Below are 22415 nucleotides of genomic sequence, written 5' to 3'. Positions count from 1 at the left end.
TATAGTTTTATGTGGTCCTCCTCTATTTGTTAATGATTAATGTTAGAACAAGAAATAAAGTTGGTGGGTTTATATTTTTTCAGGGAAAAGTTTACCTAATCTCTCAAATTACCACCTAATTGATAATAAGGTTAAATACATTTTCCTTGTGGTTTAATTTCTTTATTTTTTGCATTTATGGTTTACTTTTTATCACAGGAGGTACCTCTGGTTTTCATAAAAATAGAGATGGTACCTTCATCTAAATTCCGAATGTCACTTCAACACCAATAAAAAAATTGACACGTGTCCCTATAATTAATTTAAATAATAATAATTTTTTAAAATAAAAATATTATGTTTAATTAATTTTTTTATTAAAAAAGAAAAAAAGAAAAAAAATTTGGGGGTGGCCAATGAGCCAAAGGGGGTGGCTACCACCCCCAAACCGGCCATTTGGGGGTGGCTCGTATGAGGGTTTAGGGGTGGTTTCGGCCACCCCTTTGGCTCCAAGCCACCCTCATTCTAGCCTACCAACCCACATGGCCAAGAGAGGTGGCCCAACCACCCCCCAAATGGTCAAGGCCGAATTTTTTTTAAAAAAGAAATTAATAAAATATATATTTTTTAATGTTTTTAGTTTAAAAAAATATATATATTTTTTAAAATTAATTATAGTGACATATGTTAATTCCTTATTGGTGTTGACGTGACATTCCATCAAATTTTGGGCGAAATTTAGACGGAAATACCATCTCCTGTCTCTAGGCAAACCATAGGTACCTCCGGGCTCTTGTGATAAAAAATAAATCCTAGGGAACAAAAAATAAAGAAGTTAAACCACATGAGGAATAAAGTATATAACCCATGATAATATATTTTTTTAAACTTTCAATTGTGACAATATAGTCAGACTCCTCACATCAGTGGTCAGTTTACTTACTTTACTCCTTTTGTAATTCACATGTTATCTTCTTACAAAGATGTTTTGAGTGGTAAGTAGCCATCGCATCCTGTGGTATATATAATTCTTTGTAATAAGAGATGGAAATTAATAACTGGAATTTCTTTTAGCTAAATAAATCTTATAAATATGAGTGTAATCTATCATCAAGAAGAACGATGTTGTATAGTTAATATTTTTTTAAGTCTTAATTATTATTTTTAGATAAAAATTTATGATTTTATTATATTAGCTATTACCACTTTTATTTATCTACAATTTATCATTATATTGATTATCATGTTTTAAAATAAAAGAAATATTATTGTAATCAAATATTGAAAAAAATATTATAATAGGATCTTCAATTTGATGCCATTGTTTGTTTCGGATAGCAAATTTGTGATCTTTAGAAAAACTTTACTGTACTTTAGTAACTTTACCTTATCGTTGCTAAAATGAAAATCACTTAAATTATAACTATTCTATTATATTACACATTTTGATAAATGTATTTGCACAATTAAATAAGGGTCTTGGTCTTCTATGGCTCTCATGGAATTCAAAAATATTGAGTCTTGGGCCAGGGTTGGATGCTAAAAAAAATGTCTGAGAATTTGTATCTTTGTTCAAATTAATTTTTTAACACTTTTGTTACATGTGGGACTAAATTATAAGTGGACTATTTTAATAAATGAACTTACTTGTTTTAACTTTTAACTTTTAAGTTTAGGTGAAATTATGAGTTTAGTAATTTATTTTGGAGTACAATTTGTCAATTACGGTCACTTTCCAATTTTTTTTTTTTTTCTTATTCTTTATTAAAGCCTTTAATCTCTTAGAACTCAATTTTTTGCATTGACTATATTGATGTATAATGTATTAGTATTATTATTACAATTTTGAATTTTAATTTTAATTTTTTTTAAAAAATTATAGTTTAGGGTAATCGGGTCGTGTCGGGTCGTGTCTACCCGTTTATACCCGGTTATTTTAAACGGGTAAAACGGGTCGTGTCGGGTTACCCGGTTATTTTCGTGTCGTAATCGTGTCAAACCCGATTACCCGTTTAGCTAAACGGGTCGTGTCTGGGTATAGGCTAATCGTGTAACGGGTACCCGCGGGTCATAATCGGGTCGTGTATGGGTACCCATTTTGCCACCCCTATCCAGAACAGATTCAATGCATGTTTAACACGTGCATTCAATTGAGTATTTTAATGCATTAAAATTAAAGAGTTTAACTTCAGTGCAGTCTTTGCATGAAAGTGCTGTTTTGCAGCAACTAATAAAAGGACACATCACATAAAGTAAAAAAAATAAAAAATACATAAAAAAAAACCTAAAGCTTAATGCACTTGATTTTCAACTCAAAGAAGAAGAGTTGAAATCAAAGAGAGAAAGAAGAAGACCATGGATTTGTGGCCGGCCTAGGTCTGGCTAGCCACCGAGACCCACGGCTGGGTCTCACCGATCGTGGGTCTGCTGAAATGTTGGTTGCCACAGTGCAAAGGTAACTTTTCTCTCTTTTTTCTTTGGTTTTTTCTAATGGGTCTGGTTTTGGTTTTTTCTGATGGCTCTCACGGCGTGGGTCTTGCTCCGGTGAGACCCACGACATGGCTCCGACGACGTGAGTGACAGCATGGCTCCTGCGTTGTGATCTCCGGTTTTAGAATGATAAAATCCCAAGAAGAGTTAACCTTCCTCTTTAGGTTTTAATTTTGAATCAAAAATTGAGTTTTAAGGCATAAGAAACGAGTTTTGTGGTATTAGAATCGATTTTTGAGGCTGGGTTTGGCAAAAAAGCCGCCGGAGAGGGTGACCCAAAGTCGTCGGAGAGGTGACCCACAGCTGGGTCACGGCCAATCTGGCCAAACCTAGCCATGGGTCATGCCAGACCCACGGCTGGGTCTGCCGTCGTCGGTGGATTTGTTGTCACCGGTGGGTTTGTTGTCGCCGGGTCAGGTGGTTTGATTGTTTGTTTGTTATTATCTAGTGTTTTGACCTTATTTTGTTAAAATAAAATGGGTGATGTGTCACCACATGAATGGATGCTGCAAAACACCCATTTTGTGCACTGACCGCATGGTAGGAGTTCTCTTAAATAATTGAATACGAAATTCATGCTAATTAAGATAAAGTTTTTAATAAATTGTATTGAAATAATTTTTTTAAATTTAATTTATTAATTGATGTACGTTCAAAATGCATATAAGTCTTAGATATATTTTTAACTCTCAAATGCATTTTTTATAAAGATATTTTAAAAATGTATTTGAGATCTAGTTTATTAAATTGATATGCAGGAGAGCCGCATTATGGACAGAAATAGCCGTTGACCCCACAACAAATTAAAAAAAAAAAAAAAAAAAAAAAATTGTAAGAAGACTTGCATATGTTAGAAGTATGGCAACCACGGTGCAGAAGAAAAAAGGGGAAACTTCATTAAGTCCTCTTGAACTTTTGCCTGAATTTACAAACTCCCTTGAACTTTTAAATCTCTCATTTTGAATCTCTGAACTTTCATGTGCTCTCACTTTATACCCATCTATTAGTTTTCAACGTTAGATTAAACGGTTTGACTTTTTATACTCATTATACCCCCACATTAAAACTATACTGTTTTGAGCTTCAAAACTACAACACTAACTCAGCTCAAAATGACGTCGTTTTGGGCATTAAATTTTTTTTTTTTAAAAAAAAAAAAATGAAAAGAAAAGAAAAGAAAAGGCAAAATATTAAAAAAAAAAAAAAAAAAAGGGAGAAAGATCGGAGTGGCTCCAGCCACCCCCTTGGCCAAAAATGGGGTGGTCTTGACCAAAATGGTGGTTCGACCACCCCCAAAAGGCCAAAAAAAAAAAAAAAAAAAAAAAAAAAACAACGGAATGGCTCTGGGGCTTTTGGGGGTGGCCGAACCACCCCCAAGGGCCTGGGGTGGTTTCGGCCACCCCCATACTGGCCATAGGAGATGGCCGAAACCACCCCCTGGCCGGACCACCCCCAAAATCCCAAACCCATCCCAAAACCCTTTTTTTTGGCCTTTTGGGGGTGGCCCCCTTGGCCATGGGGTGGTTGAACCACCCCCATACCGGCCATGGAGCCACCCTGATCTTTCTCCCCCTTTTTTTTTTGCCCTATTTTTAAAAAAGAAAAAAAAAAAAACAATTTTAATGCCCAAAACAACACTGTTTTGGGCTAGGTTTTTTTTTTTTTTTTTTTTTTTTTCAAGTTTTTAAGTTTTTTTAATATTTTTTAAAAGAAATATATATATATATATATATATAATTTTAATGCCCAAAATAGTGTCGTTTTGGGGTGGGTTGGGTGTTATAGTTTTGGGCATTTTTGAAATTTCAAGTGGGCTGAGTAGGGGTATAATGAGCATAAAAAGTTAGTCGATTTGAATTTAACGTTAAAAACTAACAGAGAGGTCTAAAGTGAGAGCAAATGGAAGTTCAGAGGTCCAAAATGAGAGATTTAGAAGTTCAGAAGGATTTTCAAAATCGGGCGGAAGTTCAGGGGGCTTAATGAAATTTTCCCGAGAGAAAAAAAAAAAAAAACTAGGGCCCCCACACTGGTCCAAAAAAGACTCACAAAAGTCCAAATAAGGTGTACTTTTCTATGCCATTACTTTTTTTTTTTTTTTTTAATCTTTGCAATGAATTAAAAAATAAATAAATAAAAACCCTAAAAGGTAAGAACTACTAAAACGTAAAAACTAAAAGGTCAAAAAATCCAATACGGTGTATTAAAAAATAAAAATAAAAAACTGCAAGAGCATGTATCATTTAATCTATGTTCTTTACGGTGCAAGTGGAGACTGTTAGGGTTTTCTTTTTTTTTTTTTTTATAGTTTTTTTTAATTTTTAATTTTTTTTATATAATAAAAATTGCTATTGCAAATACAATAGAAAGATAGTACACAGCACATTAATTAACTCTGAGGCTGACAAGTTAGCAAGCAAAGTGAAAGCACTTGTAAGAACTAGAATACCTTTGCCTTTTCAAGTTCTATTTTTTTATAGTTTCATGTGTTTTTTTCTATTGATTTTTTTTGTTTGTTTTTAGAGGCACGGTCCACTGTCCAACTTCTCTATTTTTTTAATATAAAATTTTCTTTTTCATTGAATTTTGGCTTCCATAATAGAAAAGAAAAGGAAAAACAGAAAAATGAATTTGCAACTTGATTTTTTTTTTTTTTTTTTAATACTATGATTAAGTTCTTCACTTCTTCTATAATTATAAGATAAATTACTAATTGTTAGAACAAAACTTCGCAATAAAATAGATGATGATTTTCTTGCAAATAGTTTAGTCCACTATATTGAAAGGAAAATTGCTGAGAGTTTCAATTTAGATTCGATACTTAAAAATTTCTGAGAAATCGTAAAGTGTAGTTTTAGACACTTTTAATAATACTCTTTTTGTACTAGTATCGATAGGGATGAAAATGCAGACAGATAATAACCCCCTGCATCCACTATCCGCATATGTCGATGCGGATGTGGATAACAAAAATCAATATCTGCAAATCCACAAATCCGCATTCCTTTATATATATATATATATATATATATATATATATATAAAATCACGAGAATGGCAATATGGCATATTGGGCCTATTGGCATTGCTTTGAATTTTAGAAGGCTATACGAGTCTAAGACTATAACTCTATAAGTATAACCTTTAGGCTTTAGGTTTTATAAAAATAAAACCAAAAGTTGTGTTGGTAATATCTCTGCACCTAATCTAGGGTTTCTTCAAGTCCAAGCTCATCCCCACTATTTCTATATGATTTTTATGTAGGTAATTTCAATGCATTTTTTGTTATTGCTCCACTATTTGGTCGGTTTTTTTTTTTTTTTTTTTTAGATTCTATTTTTGATCCCTTTGAAAGTTTGAATATTTGATAATTTTGATTGCTAATCTCCTATAAAATTGGTCTTCCAACAGAGATCGCATAACTGTACAAATTGGATTAATTATAAGTAACTAAGTATAACCTATTAACGCTTAGGCTTTATATATATTTTTTTAATTTTTATGTTTGTGTTATATTTTATTTTTGATACCTTTGAATATTTGATTGTTAATCTCTTATAAAATTAGTCTTCCAACAGAGATTGTGTAGCTATACAAATTGGATTGAAATTGTTGACTGTTGATGAACTTATTTTTTAACCATTGGATCAATTTATTTAATAACAGATGGAGGACAATGACATTCTTAGAGGTACAATTGGTACAAGTGAGACATCCATGTAGGGCAATAGCATTGCCTTGTTCTTATAGAGGAGAGCAATCCCAAAACAAATTCTTCTATAAATACTCAAAGCCCCACACCTTCCCTCCCACCACAACCAATTGCCATCAACATCTACTTATGAATGTGTTACATTTAGATTTAATTTATGTTTTGAATTTCATATTTTATTTTATTTTTTTAATGTTTGTTGGATTTGTAATTTACTTTTCATATATTTGATGGATTTATAATGTTGTTGGATTTTACTATTATGAATATGAAGTATGAAACTCTTCTGATTTTTATGATTTAATTGCCTTAAATATTTTAAAACGCTTATTACCTAAAATGCGTATAGCGGATAATATCCGCATTAACTGTGCAGATGCAGATAGTAATTGTATGATGCGGATGCGGATGCGGATGCGGATATATTTATCACCCCTAAGTGCTGACATGTTACATTTTTAATATATAAATTTTAGCATATATCTATGAACTTTTATAGTTATCTTTTTTGTGATAAATATATTGTTTGATAAATTACCCAATTTTTATTTCAAAGTATGTTCATCATATTTTTTGTTGTGCCTGTACAATAATAATTAGGGTTAACAACTTTTTTAATACCTAGGTTTGTAGTTTTTTATTTTTTCTCACCTAGGGTTCCAAAACAATCACAAATGGTACCTGACTTATGGAAAAAGACCAACTTGATATTTCCGTTAGCTTTCATCAGCCCCAATTAATGGAATTCCACGGCATCGCCACGTAAATTAGCTTAATGGCCGACATCTGTCCCTGGTTCCATGTTGGCACACTCAACTGGCCATGTCACCTACAACCCTTCCTTCTTCATCTTCAACCTTGAGCTGCACAACCCATTTATCCCCAAATTGCATTGCATGAGCACCAGAATCGAACTCCACAGTCCTTTCTTTTGCTTCTTCCTAAATCGAGCTTAAATCAGACTCACGCATATGGGAATGTCGAGCTGCCTTCCCTTTCGTTCCCTTCCTTCTTTTTCTTCAACACCGAGCTACACACCCAGTTATCCCCAAATGACCTGAACTCTAGAATCGAGCTTAAATCATATGTTCTTTCTTTTGTCCCCAAATCGAGATTAAATCATATGTTCTTTCTTTTGTCCCCAAATTGAGATTCAATCTAGCTTGCAGACGCATGAGTAAGGGATCTCGAATTGCCTTCCCTTCGTTGACCGTGAGACCTCGCACTGAAAGGCTTGGAGAAGGTGTAGTGCCCCGGCTCTTATAAGCAACCCGTAATTAAAATTATCTAAATTCTCACGTGACACTACTACATGTAAGCAGCCCCCTTTTTTATATATATTTTCGTACGAGCATTACTACGGCATTAGTGTAATATTTAATAAAAATCTCTAGCATTACTTGGGCATTACAACGGTGCTATTGTAAAATACCTAAAGGCTGCCAGTAAAAACAATACTTGATTGCCACCTATAAGATGGAACAAAACTTAACAGTCGCTTAAAAACTAAAGCAAGTCAGAACAAATCTTAAACGGCCATGATTTATTGTAGGCATGAACAGATCATGAATATTAACGTGAACAGTGACTTCACTAAAATCTTAGGGGAAAATGCAGTTTACCCCCTAAAGTTTCAGGGGTTTTTTAATATGAAACCCAAAGTTTAAAAATTGGCAATGTACCCTCCTAAAGTTTCAAAAATTTTCAATTTAAACCCTCTGTTAAATTTTTCCGTCGAAATGGATGGAACTTGCCCCACGTGCTTCTCATGTGACATATTAACCCATTATCTTCCAATTTTGCCATCAATCTAACCTAATGGCTTTACGTGATTATCCTCCCCCTTTTGAACCCCACCCACACACGTGTTGCTCCTCATCTTTTTAACTCCAACAAACCCACACACCACACACCTGAAGCACGACAACGTGAAGAGAGTTCCAGAACTCTCGTGCTCCTAACCCAGTGACAGCAGCGAACTCATGGAGATTTCTTCGCCATTTCCCGTCTTCGACACACAGACGACAATAGTTGGCTTTCTTAGGAGGTATGCCCCAATTTCATAATATGAGATCATCTACTGTTTTAGGGTTTTGTGTAAAATTTGGGGTTTTGTGAAAATATTGTTTAGGGTTCCTGTTGTTTAAGGGAATATTATTTGCCTCTTGTTTCTTTTTCTTTATTAGGGTTTAGCCTCCAATAAACATTACATTTTTCATGCTGTAACGATTAATTGATGAGTTAACTGTGTAGTGAACAGTTGTAAGTACTTGTAGTTTGGTTGGCTGTTGTTATTTTCTATGGTCTGAGGTAGTAGTTAATAAAATGCTATGTAACTAATTAAAGAAGGAGAGGAGCAGACAAAGCTCATCAGCATAAGCTCGAAGCTCAGCCTGAAATATGCTTCCTCCACTCATCTCCTTCTCTAATTATTTTGCCAAAAAAGAATAGCGTAGGTTTCAGAATACCTTGGTCACATGCATGCATTCTTACCCCTTGAGTTCAATTATATGATGGGAGTTTGGTTGCTTTGAAATGTGATCAACAATAAAACAAATGTGCAAGCGGACTAATTATGTATTACTATATCATGTAGAATGAATACCTCAAATGAAGATACAAGCTTTTTTGGTTTAACTCATAGCAGTTCTTCATCTGCGGTGCAGCGCATTTGCTTCTGCAAGGGGCCGAATATTGTCAAAACTACCAACACTGAGAAAAACTTTGGAAGGAGGTTTGTGAGTTGCGAAAACTGGAAGACAAGTACTTGATATTTTATGTAATCAGTATATGAACCGTCATTGTTTATTGCTTTTGTTTAGTTTATTTAATTAATTTCGGTTGGTAATTGTTAGTTGTAATGTGTTTTGTAGATTAACCAAGACTGTGGTTTCTTTGAATGACTTGATCCTAAAATGTGTTTCTTTGGTAAGAAGGTGATACACCGTTTGCATCAAAGGCATGAATATTTTGAGGCTCAAGCGAAACGATATAAAACATTGGTTGAAGTTGAAGTTGAAGTTGGGAAGGTAAGAGCAGAAAATGAGAAAACAATTGTGCAGCTGAAGGCAGAAATGGAGAGTGATGCTCGGCATATGAAGGAACAATTGCTGAATGAGATATCCCAGTATCGTAAACAAATCGAGATTGCGGACATAAAGATGAATGTAATGAAGAATAATTACCATACAATCATTGTGTGTTCATAGATCGTAATGATGCGTGCACTATTCATGTTATTCTTTGGATACATTCCCAATGGTCACCATGTCTGCAAATTAGGTCATGTGATGCTATCCTGAGGTTGGCCGTCATGGTGAAGCTGGTGGATCGTGCTTTAGTTTTTTGTTGTGGTTTTATGATATGTTAATATAGTAACCAATGTGTAGTATGATAGAACTATGTAGTCCTATGTGGAGTTATTTTGTTAAAGACATTAGTCCCTATGTTAGATCATGAATTTGCCAACTCCATTAGTTCCATGTGGGATTTGTTTAGTTTAAAGGTTTTAGTCCCATGTCGGATTTGTTTAGTTTAAAGACATTAGTCTCATGTGTTGTGACACTAATCTTAGCCAATATGTGCTGTTTGAAGGATTTCTTCTCTCTCTCTTTTTTTTTTGCTCATGAGCAATCTGTGGTTGCCACGTGTTGCACACTAAACGTAAAAGCTACACCTTAGAAGGTCTCCATAAATCATAGTTTATTTAATCGGAGTTATTTTGTTTAAAGATACACTACAAAAAATCAATTTTTTGCTGACATAAGTTTTATGACGTGTTAGGTGGTCTGACACGTCAGAAAATCCTCATGACGGGGCATTTTTGATGTGTTTCAGGTGTTAAAATTATGGGTGTCAGAAACGAAAAATTTCTGACGTGTTAAATTTAACATGTTAGAATTTTCTGACTTGTTAGATATAACACGTCAGAATTTTCTGACATGTCACTTTCTGACAAGTCAAAATTGACATGTCAGTAATTTAAAATTATTAAAAAATAATAATTTTTCTTTTTTTTTTTTAAAAAAAATTTTCTGAATTTTTTTTTTTCAATTAAAAAATTTATTAATTTAAATTATTTTTCAATTATATATATATATATATTTTAAATTTTGGAATACAACCGTTTCTCCCCCAGCTCTCTCCCTGATCTCTTCTTTCCTCCATTTTCACTCACTCTCTCTCTCTCTCTCTCTTCAAAAACCCAAACCCAAAAAATAAAAAACTCAAATAAAAAAAAAAAACCTTAAGCTTCTTCGATCTTCAAATAAAAAATAAAAAATCTCTCAAATCAAATGAAAATAAACCAAATCAGAGCTTTTTCAAATAAAAAATCTCTCTTCTTCGATCTTCTTCTCATCTTCGATCTTCTTTTTTTTTTTTTTTTTTTTTTTTTTTTTTTTTTTTCGATCTTCTCTTCTCCTTTTGTTTTTGATATGCTTTTCTTCTAACTTTGCTGCCGTGCAGAGAGATTGAGAGAGAAGAGGGTGGTTCAGAGAGAAGAGGGAGATTCAGAGTGATTGAGAGAGAAGAGGGAGCATGCGTGCAGAGAGAAGAGGGAGATTGAGAGAGGGAAAGAAAATCTAGAATTAAATAAGAAAAAATAGATCTGGGGAAAAGAATAAATAATAAAAGAGGGAAAGAAGAGGAAAAATTAAAGTTGAATGTCCTGCTATTTTTTTATCTAACGTGCCAAATTAGCACATCAGAAATATATATATATATATATATATATATATATATATATATATGGTCCATTTTTGATGTGTTGGTTTTAGCACGTCAGTATTTCTTAATTTTTTTTTAATCAGGTTTATATATATAATAAACCTCACATAAAAAAAAATAATAATAAAAAAAAGAGGAAAGAAATTCTAATGTGATGGTTTTAGCACGTCAGAAATTTCTGACGTGGTAAAACCAGAACGTCAGAAATATATAATATATATTTATATTATATATATAAACCTGATAAAATAATACTTGCCGGTGCTCTTGAAGATGGTTCCTCCGTCTGGGGAAGCCACCAACTTGGTCTCGTATGAGACTTTCTCGAGTGTCTCCGACAAAGGACCACCTTAATTCAACCACGCTGTAATTGTATGTGAAGTGTTCCTTGTCTAGCACATCAACCTTGTGCTTCAAGAATTTCAAGTGGCCGCCTGCAAAAAAATACACAACACTAGCTCGTTAATATATATATAAGCACTTCTATATATATAATGCTAATTAAAGAAACTTTGGTTTTAGGAATTAGAATAATTAGTTTATAGTATATATATACTAGCCTTCATGAAACGTAAACTTTTTGATGGTTCCAGGCCCTCCATGGCCTTCAAGGATTTCCACGTTCAGGTAATTTATGCCGTGCTTGTAAATCTTGGGGACAAGGTTGTCGGCATAAAGGACGAAGGCCTTGAACAACTTCGATGGAGGGAGGGGGGAGGTGACCTCATTCTCATATGTGAAAACACCCATGATGATATCTAGGCGTACTAGGAAGATGATCAAAAGGAAGAAGAAGAAGAGGAAGGAGGTTTTGTGTTGTGGAGATGTGAGAACATACTTGCCTACCAGGGTGCTATTTATAGTCATGTGTCCTCCAGGTTTTCTGTTTTTTTTTTTTCCTGAGATTGTCATTGAGATGCCATTTGTGATTGTATTACTGGGTCTCTCCGACAATCCGACGTGATGGATAAGTTTTTATATGTCATAAATAAATAATAGGGTACTTAATTAGTTGAAGAATAATGCACATTCGAACATGGACATAAATAAATAATCGGTGATCTAATCATAATTATCTAGTCTCATATATATATATATATTTTGACATGTCCACACAAAGAAAACAGGAGGGTGAATTTGAATTAGTAATCTCCGCTTCATTAAGCGTGGTCCATAGTCGATTGAGCTACCCCTTAAAGACGTCTAGTCTCATATTTACATGTGTTAAGATAACATAATTGATGACAATATTGAGAATCATGAGCAAAAGACAAACAAAAGTAAGTGAACCTTAGATATATACCTACGAGTTTCAATTTTTTGTTAATATGTACAATTTATGCTTATTTAGTTAAGAGATGAACGAATAATTACAATTTGATCATATTGATATTTCCACTAGAAAATAACATGTTATAGCAACCCAAATCGCCCCAATATTATTTTAATTAGCAGGATAAAGTGACGGTGTTTTATTTTTTAAATTTTAATATTTTAAACTCTTTGGTCTCTAGTTGGTTGTGATTGATGCATGCCAAAACGGAGAAGAAAAAACCCCAGAAATACTACCAAACTAAATAACATAAATGTGCCTTTTGATCTGCCAACTTGCATAAGTTGACCCAGAGTTAGGAATTAAAAGGATATCAATTTTTTTTTTTTTTTTTTTTTTTTTTTTCAAATATTGGGTTGATCTCCGAGCAAAAGCTAATCTTTACAACTAAAAGCAATCACTCATTATTTATTCACTAAATATGAGAAGATTAAAACACAAGAAATTTGTTTCTAGAATATTCTAAGTTTGTCGAGGCAGAATTTTGAACGGACTAGGGGACGGGCCACCTGCAAAAGAAGGCAAAAGCTCAGGTGGAGTCTCACCCAAAAAAACAAAGAAAAAAGAAGAAGGAAGGGGAGTAATATTTCAAAAGAACAAAATTTATTTATTCATTAATATTTCAAAAGAACAAAATTTATTTATTCATTAATATTTCAAAAGAACAAAATTTATTTAATTATGTGGGTTAGTAACAGTAGTTTAGTAACGTGTCACTAGGGTTAACATGTTACTAAAATTTAGTAACGTATATATAGTAACGTGTCTGGCGTGTTACGAATTTGATTATTGCTAAATCCAGTTTAGTAATGTGCCATAAACTGACACGTTACTAATACTTAGTAACGTGTCAAAACTGACACCTTACTACTTAGTAACGTGTCAGTTTTTGACACGTTACTAAGTATTGCATAAATTTTTTTTTTTAATTTTTTTTTTAAAATTATTTTCTCTAAAATTTGTTTATTTGTACACCTGATTGTTAATATACATTATCAGTTTCTATCAACATACATCCATTTCTCAAGTCATATCACATTGTCCATAACATATACCCATTTCATGTCCACAAAAATTGATATATATACGTCATTGTCCACAAATAATTATAACTATATACGTATATATTAACAAAACCTTACACATACAACTTAAGTAATTCTCGAGTACATTACGTACAAACACCCCAACAAAAAATTTGGTAAACACCATCATAACATCATTGTCCACAACATATATCCCAACATTGTCCACAACATATATCCATTTCATGTCCACAAAAATTGATATATATACGTCATTGTCCACAAATAATTATAACTATATACATATACATTAACAAAACTTTAAACATACAACTTAAGTGATTCTCGAGTACATTACGTACAAACACCCCAACAAAAAATCTGGTGAACACCATCATAACGGGTCAACTTCTCCGCACTCACTGCAAATGATTACACAACAATTAGTCAGCAAACAAACACTCGAACAATCAATCAGGAATCATCAAGTCCTAAGCGATTAACTTCGTCAAACTATACAAACGTCATATTTAACACTATTTAGGTTTAGTGAAGTGAATGAACAGACGATAAATAACTTCAACGCTATCGCTACACTGCCAACACACACCTCAGGGTACAACACTATAGTTTCAATGATAATCCATTCAAACAGTGAAAATGATCTAAAATTACAAAGCATATATAGGATCTACGCGTATCCAGCATTTCCACAACCACAACACATATTAATTTGTATTCCTAATTTTCAAGTATTTTGAGTTAAGTATATACACTATTTATAAATATTCGATAATAACTTGTCTGAAATAAGTCATATGTATACATACGGGCTTGCTGAACCAATGGTACAATGTCTTGATAAGTGAGACTTTTGTCCACTCGGGGTCCGTTGTGGGTATTCGTTTTGATTGTCATCCTTAGCTTCTAGCCTTACGTCATCTACACATATTAAAGTATAAATGTGTTATACACATGCATGTGTTCCAAAAACATACAAACAAAGTGTAATTACCAAACAAATTTATTAACTATTAAACTGATAGTCATTTAAGAAGTTACTCGTATTACTTTAAGAGAAACAAAAACTAATATAGTTTTACCTGGTCCGCTAGCTACTGAGGACCTCACAATCGGACGGACTGGGGACTCTAAGTCCTGCGGAGATCTAACATTGGTCACCTCCGGCTCAGAGACATGTCTCGAGCCCTCAAGCACACGAAGTCGGGCCTCATACGCCGCCATCTGTGCGGTAAACTCCACAGTAATCTCAGCCCTCTGTTGGGCCAACTGTGCAGCCATATCTATCCTGTGCTGCTCCCGTTCAGCTCCGAGTGCTCTTTCAATCATTTGCGGGACATTGGGGCTTCTTGGGTTCTCTGAGGATGGTTTATAGTAAGAGTAGATGTTGCCGTGCGCAGGAAGAATATTCTTACTAACCCCCCGAACACGACCTGCATATTCTGGCTTAGAGTTGTGCACTTGGGCGTATACGTCGTTCGGTGCCCACCGAATAGTCCCATGAGGAGTGTCGTCTACCAATTCTGTAGGATCGTTTTCCACTAGCTCCTCCATCAACAACTGTATGTTACATTACATCCAATCATTGTTATTTATGTGTTAATCCTAAATAAAATTTCTATACGCAAATACAAATAAAAAGATGAAGGGTGTAAACAACATACAACTCTCTCCTCGACCACCCGATTTGGGTAGGTACCGTTTGTCTTTCGGTGGGTCTTGATGTAAGCCCTAGCTCGTGTAAGAGTCTTGCCCGTATTAATTAGCTGCAATTAAAAACCCATAACACGATCCATATTAGTATGTATATTAAATTAATGATGACATATATATGTATATAAATGGTAAATGATAGACATACCTCTTCATTGCATAACCTTGCCAAACTGTTCGAGCCGGTGCAATGTGGTGTGTTATTCTTGGCTCGTATCTCTTTCATGTGCTGAACAAAGTCCTACGCGTACACAACACATATACGTTATTAATTTGTGACACATCTTCATAATATTAAACTATTACTGAAACTACACAATTAAAATTAACTTAGTGACCTACTTGATATGCTGGATCACACCATTGCTCCAATAATATAACCACGTCATCTGTGTTGTACTCTTTAAGGAGCTGGGACATCCTTTGCTTCACTATCGCAGGCGTCTCACCTTGTTGAATACGGAGTTTCGCTCTAAAGTCATGTCTCCAACGCCTCAACTTGTCGCCCATGTCACGGAATGCGTCCTTCTTGATCGCCGCAATGTCCAAGCCAGGCGGGATATAAAACTGCGTCTGCATAAATTTGAAATTGAGAAATTATGACACGTACATTATACTTTCCCCATCAACTAATCGGTTCACACAATAAGTAAAATAGCTGCTATGTACAGTTGATTGTAAATTGAGAATTTCGTGACGTTTCACATACCATCAATGAGCTCCACAAGTCCTCCTTTGTGTTGTTAGGTACCTTCACCCAGTCGTCAGATATCCTAAGGAAAGCCCCGCCCTTGACAGTCTTGCCCATCACCCGTCTAAATTTTGACCCGCTTAGTCCTACTGGCTGCCACGATCCATTATACTCCATCACAATCCTTTTCCCGAGGGGGATGTCCCATACCTTGTGCGACGTATTTATATGCAACACTTCAATATTATTTCGTGAATCTGCATTGATGTTTAACATACAAAAATAAAAAAAATACTGACATTAATCGGAAGTGAATGCTTATATATAGAATAAAACATATAAACAAATACATACTTATTTCAACATTGACTACCATACATACCTATCGTGCGAACCTCGCTGACACCCAACACTTGCCCAGCAGGTCCAGCAGGCTGGCCCTCCAATAAGTCATCTGTCTCATCCTCAATGTCCTCATCAGCCTGCGTATCACTATCATCCATGCGTGCTCTGCTATTTGGCGGGCGATCAAAAAAGTCGTGCAGCAAGCGACCAATCTGAGTCAAATTCGCGGCGGGGATTGCAAATTTGGAGATTGCCCGAACTGGGTAAGGCCTGTCCGACGGGATGGGTCAAGCAAATCTGGGTCTATTTGACTCGAGGAGCCTGGAATATCTTCAACATTGAAGATACAATTATGTGTCGCAAGGGGTTGCTCGTCTACATGCTCTGAAAGCATCGGTCAATACCCTGGCTGCTGACTCAGTAGCATAGCAATGTCCCGCGCCTCACTGTCATTAGAGTCAAATAGTCTCGACCCATGTCCACCTGTAGTCTGTCGCGCAGAAGACGGTGTCCCTCGTCTTCTTTTTGTCCTCCCTCGATTACTCATAGTACCCTGCGAAATAAATGAGCACGGGATTAGTAATCTATACAATGTATCAGATATACAATCAATGTTTAAATATATGTTATCAAACCAATGAATGACAATCAATGTATAAATAGATAACAAAACCAAACATGTACACAATATTGAAATATAATATGATAACATACGCTTCGATCGGTGCTAAATCTTGTCGAACGTATTCGACATCATTTTGCGGATCAACAAGATCTCTGTTCAATAATAATGGCTCATTCTTGTGGTAGTTGACATGATCATCATGAGGCCCTTGGCCCTGACCAATGTCGTATACGTTTCTAGGTTTTGTCCTTACAGCACAAGCCCAATCTGGGTTCCTTTCATCTTCGACGTAAAAAACTTGTTCCACTTGAGATGTCAGCACATACGGTTCATCAGTAATCAACTCTCTCGTATGGACAAGGTTTTTAAAGTTCACAAACGTTAAGCCATACTTGTCCACCTTGTATCCCCTATCCAATGTGTTGTTCGCCCAATCACACTTAAACAGAACATACTTCGTCCTATCGTAATACTCCACCTCAAGTATTTGGGTTAGCTTCCTAAAGTATATTTTGCCATCAATAGTCGGCACGCACACCCCACTGTTCTGACCTCTTTCCCACATCATGTGCAACCGTACGAAACAACTTGCCGTTCACAACATATCTATTATACTGGACTGCTGAGATCATCAGCCCTCTACAATGAATTACTAGTTTCTGACCCATTTCATTCCTACGTTGATCTCCCAAACGATCGACCTGCGAGTATAATATAATGAAAGTCGCACAGTTAGTGTGATGAGGGAATAGCAAAATACAAGAAATTTAATAGGCACACATGACATTACTCTTACATAGTCACGGTATCAATGGCAAAATTGCTCAACATGTTGGGTTTCCAACTGATCATCTGTCAGTCGCCCCCTAATTCTGGGTTCTCTAAGTGTATTCATGTGCATCATACAATTTCAAATGTAATATGAAAATCATAAGATACAACTAAGGGTGTAAGATAAATGAACATTCTATGCTATAAACCGACTTACATCTGTAATTGGAGAAACTCGTCCGAGTTAAACATAATATAACGGTGGATTTGAGTCAATGTGCGTTTGTCAAGGTCGACTCGTGTGCCCACCCCTTTAGACCCATCCGGGTTTCTTTGCGGCCTATTGTGAAATGTCGGTACGTTATCTAAATAATGAGAGCAAAACGTCATCAACTCAGTTGCAATATACCCCTCCGCAATGCAGCCCTCAGGAGCCGCTTTATTTCGCACATTAGATTTGAAACCCCCAAGACTCCTATATATCAAAGCAGTCAATCATTGGATTTAGTTGTTTTTAAATAAATGAAGAGCGGAAAAATGTAAGTCTTGCGTCGAATTAACTTTACCTCTCTCCCGGATACATCCACCTATATTGTACAGGTCCACCGAGGCGGCATTCACGGACAAGATGCACGACAAGATGAACCATGCTCGTGAAAAACCCAGGTGGAAATACCTGCTCCATCTTGCACAAAGTGATATAGACATCACTCTCAATACGGTTCATATCCTCTGCAGTCAATGCCGTCGAACAAATGCCTCTGAAGATTGCAAACATTTCAACGAGAGGTCTAACCACTTTATCTGGCAGTGATGTGGCACGCAATGCAATAGGGAGAAGTTGTTGCATCAGTACGTGATTGTCATGGCTCTTCATTCCCGAAATCGATTGGTCTTTAAGATGTACACACCTGGAAATGTTCGAGGCATATCCGTCGGGCACCTTAACATTTCAAAGAACTTTCAAGAAACTAGTTTTATCTTCATTGGACATCGTGTGGCAAGCTGGGGGCATATAGATTATCCCATCTGTCGTGAACGGATGAAGTGTAGGTCTCAAACCCATTTCTTGCAAGTCTTTACGTGCTTTAAGGTTGTCCTTTGTTTTCCCTTTGATACCCAATAGTGTGCCTATTATGTTGTCCATCACATTTTTTTCTATGTGCATAACATCAAGATTGTGTCGTAATAAATTATCTTTCTAGTACGGCAACCTAAAAAAAATACTTTTCTTCTTCCACACAACATTATCATCATGAGTCCTCTTCCTATTTGATTTATCAATGGGCTTTGACTTACTGGCGCTCTCATCCCCAAATACCATCCCTTCTAACTGTTTTAGGATTTCATCTCCACCTGGCACATCGGGGGCACATTTTAGTTCTTGGCTACCGTCAAAAGTTCTTTTGTTTCGCCTCCACGGATGATCCATGGGCAAGTATCGCCTATGCCCCATAAAGCAAAATTTTTCCCCGTGTTTTAACCGTCTAGACTTTGTTGCATGCATACAGGAAGGGCATGCCTTTCCACCCCCGGTGGGCCACTCGGACAAGTTTCCGTATGCGGGAAAGTCATTAATTGTCCACATCAACTGTGCTCTGAGCATAAAATTCTTTTTTCAGGGAGACATCAAATGTTTGTACCCCTACATTCCATAGTTCATGTAATTCTTCAATTAAAGGTTGTAGGTAAACATCTATATCCATTCCAGGTGAACTTGGACCTGGAATAATCAAAGATAATATAAAAGAAGTTTGTTTCATGCACATCCAAGGAGGCAAGTTGTATGGTACTAGCATTACAGGCCAAGTACTGTGGGATGTGCTCAAGTTTCCAAAAGGATTAAACCCATCTGAGGTGAGGCCAAGTCTTACATTCCTGCTGTCCGCTGAAAAATCTGGATATAAATTATCAAACGACTTCCACACTTCACCGTCGGCCGGATGTCTCAACACACCATCTTTTGTGCGGCCGTCTGCATGCCATCTCATATGGAGCGCGGTATGCTGCGACATAAACAACCTTTGTAGCTGTGGTATGATTGGAAACCACCGCAACACTTTCATTGGATGTTGCTTACTCGACGTTATGGGCTGCCCATCCTCATCTAAATAGATTTCATCCTTCCATTTAGATTCTCCACATTTAACACATAATTCTAAATCCTTATTGCCCTTCCAGAACAACATACAGTTATTACGACAAGCCGGTATCTTCTCATACCCGAGTCCCATATCCCTTAGAAACCTTTTCGCCTCATATGTATTACCGGGCAAACCCTCATCATCTACAGGAAGCAACTGATTGATGAAATCTAGGAAAGCTGAGAATATCGTATTATTAACTCCACCCACACACTTCAAGTTATACAAATGTACAGTAGTACTCAGTTTACTGTGTTTGGTCTTCTTATGAAGTGGCTGGTCCGCGTGTTTAAGTAAGTACTCGTACTTTCGTACGTCACATTCATCGGCTTCATCATGCACAATGTGTTCTTCCTCACCTTCCACCTCGACCTGACCCTCACAATTGTCTTCCCTGACTTCGTGCATGCCAAATAAATCACGCAACAGGCTGTGCATATTTTCACCTTGTTCTTCGCTTTCACCCGTATGTACGGTTGGACAGTTCAAATGAGCGTCTTCAACTGGAGCTCTTATAGGCCTCTCGCCGTGAAAAAGTCATTGTTGGTATTGTGGCCACATTCCTTTCCTCCTTGTCAAGTGCTCGTAAACCAACCCTGGCGAGTGTTTCCTGTTGTTTCGACACATCTTACAAGGGCATGCAATAAGTCCATCTGGAGTTCTACAATTCCTAACTACAAAGTCTACAAATGAGTTACACCCGTCTCTGTATTCCTTCGTACCCCTAGACTTCGTCATCCAACTCTTGTCCATAGCGTTACTACGTACATTAAGTAAGTCGAGGTTAGTTTTGTAATAACCATATCGAAAATATTGCCCACTAATTAATTTAACTACATTTGTTATGAGGACCCTAAACAAAAGTACTAAATTGAAAATAAAAAAATGAATAAAATGTGGAATGAAGATACACTAGCCTCAACCATTCAAGTAACTTTTACAGTATTCAAGGAAAATACACTACTCTCTTCCAACATCGGTCGGTGGAAGAGAATAAAAAAATTTAATGGATCACATGCTAGGATTCCCATTTAATAATATTTGTCTTAACTTTGTTTAATTTAAAAAATAGAGGTTGTATTGGCATTTAACTGCATTTTCTATAATATGTTTTCAACAAACCGGCTTTGGTCATTCTAATATATATATATATATATATATATATATATATGGCGACAAACAGAAGTAAACCTCGAAATATGCATGCCAATGACAAAGGAAAATAATAACAAAAACAGTGAGTTTTTCATCCAAAAGTAATAAAAGCCGAAATTTATAATGAAAATTAGATGAAGTAGATGGGTTTTCAACCACTCCAAGAATTCCAACTCCTGGTTATAAATGGAATGGGCCGGACCACCATCGGTATAAAGTTCTGAATGCAGCCGAATAGCAATTATGATGCTAAAAAAAGAAAGCATAAATACATTGTGCCTACCCACCACGAAATAAAATCTAGTTAAGAGGGGAGGATCTATTTATGGTCCAGATCAAATTTTATTGTATTTAATGGTATATATGTTTAAATGACATACAATATATACACTATTAAATACGTATATCAGGAAATCAAACAATATATATATATATATATATATACCATTCAAAAGCCTAAAAATTAACAAATAATATGCCATTCAAACAATAATATCAAGAAATCAAACAAAAGCCTAAAAATTAACTCCTAATATGCCATTTAAACAATAATATGAAGAAATCAAGCAAAACCCCCAAGACTCCTAATATGCCATTTAAACAATAATATCAAGAAATCAACCAAAACCCCCAAGACTCCTATTATGCCATTCAAACAATAATATTAGGAAATCAACCAAAACCCTCAAGACTCCTAATATGCCATTCAAACAATAATATCAAGTAATCAAGCAAAACCCCAAGACTTCTAATATGCCATTCAAACAATAATATCAAGAAATCAAACAAAAGCCTAAAAATTAACTCCTAATATGCCATTCAAACAATAATATTAGGAAATCAAGCAAAACCCCCAAGACTCCTAATATGCCATTCAAACAATAATATCAAGAAATCAACCAAAACCCCCACCACTCCTAATATGCCATTCAAACAATAATATCAAGAAATCAAGCAAAACCCCCAAGACTCCTAATATGCCATTCAAACAATAATATCAAGAAATCAAACAAAAGCCTAAAAATTAACAAATAATATGCCATTCAAACAATAATATCAAGAAATCAACCAAAACCCCCAAGACTCCTAATATGCCATTCAAACAATAATATTAGGAAATCAAGCAAAACCCCCAAGACTCCTAATATGCCATTCAAACAATAATATCAAGAAATCAAGCAAAACCTCCAAGACTCCTAATATGCCATTCAGACAATAATATTAGGAAATCAAGCAAAACCCCCAAGACTCCTAATATGCCATTCAAACAATAATATCAAGAAATCAACCAAAACCCCCAAGACTCCTAATATGCCATTCAAACAATAATATCAGGAAATCAACCAAAACCTTCAAGACTCCTAATATGCCATTCAAACAATAATATCAAGAAATCAAACAAAAGCCTAAAAATTAACAAATAATATGCCATTCAAACAATAATATCAAGAAATCAAGCAAAACCCCCAAGACTCCTAATATGCCATTCAGACAATAATATTAGGAAATCAAGCAAAACCCCCAAGACTCCTAATATTTCATTCAAACAATAATATTAGGAAATCAAGCAAAACCCCCAAGACTCCTAATATGCCATTCAAACAATAATATCAAGAAATCAAGCAAAACCCCCAAGACTCCTAATATGTCATTCAGACAATAATATTAGGAAATCAAGCAAAACCC

At 35.4% G+C, this 22415-nt stretch overlaps 1 pseudogene; it reads right to left on the bottom strand.

Moving 5' to 3' along the window:
- Positions 1-11461: 11461 nt before the first annotated feature.
- LOC148587633 (uncharacterized) lies at positions 11462-19796 on the bottom strand (annotated as a pseudogene).
- Between the last annotated feature and the right edge of the window lie 2619 nt (positions 19797-22415).

This window comes from Corylus avellana, chromosome 2, assembly GCF_965113065.1.
Source record: "Corylus avellana chromosome 2, dhCorAvel1.hap1.2, whole genome shotgun sequence".
NCBI lineage: Eukaryota > Viridiplantae > Streptophyta > Magnoliopsida > Fagales > Betulaceae > Corylus > Corylus avellana.
Note: the sequence above shows the minus strand (reverse complement) of the source record. Positions and strands in the feature narration are given on the sequence as shown.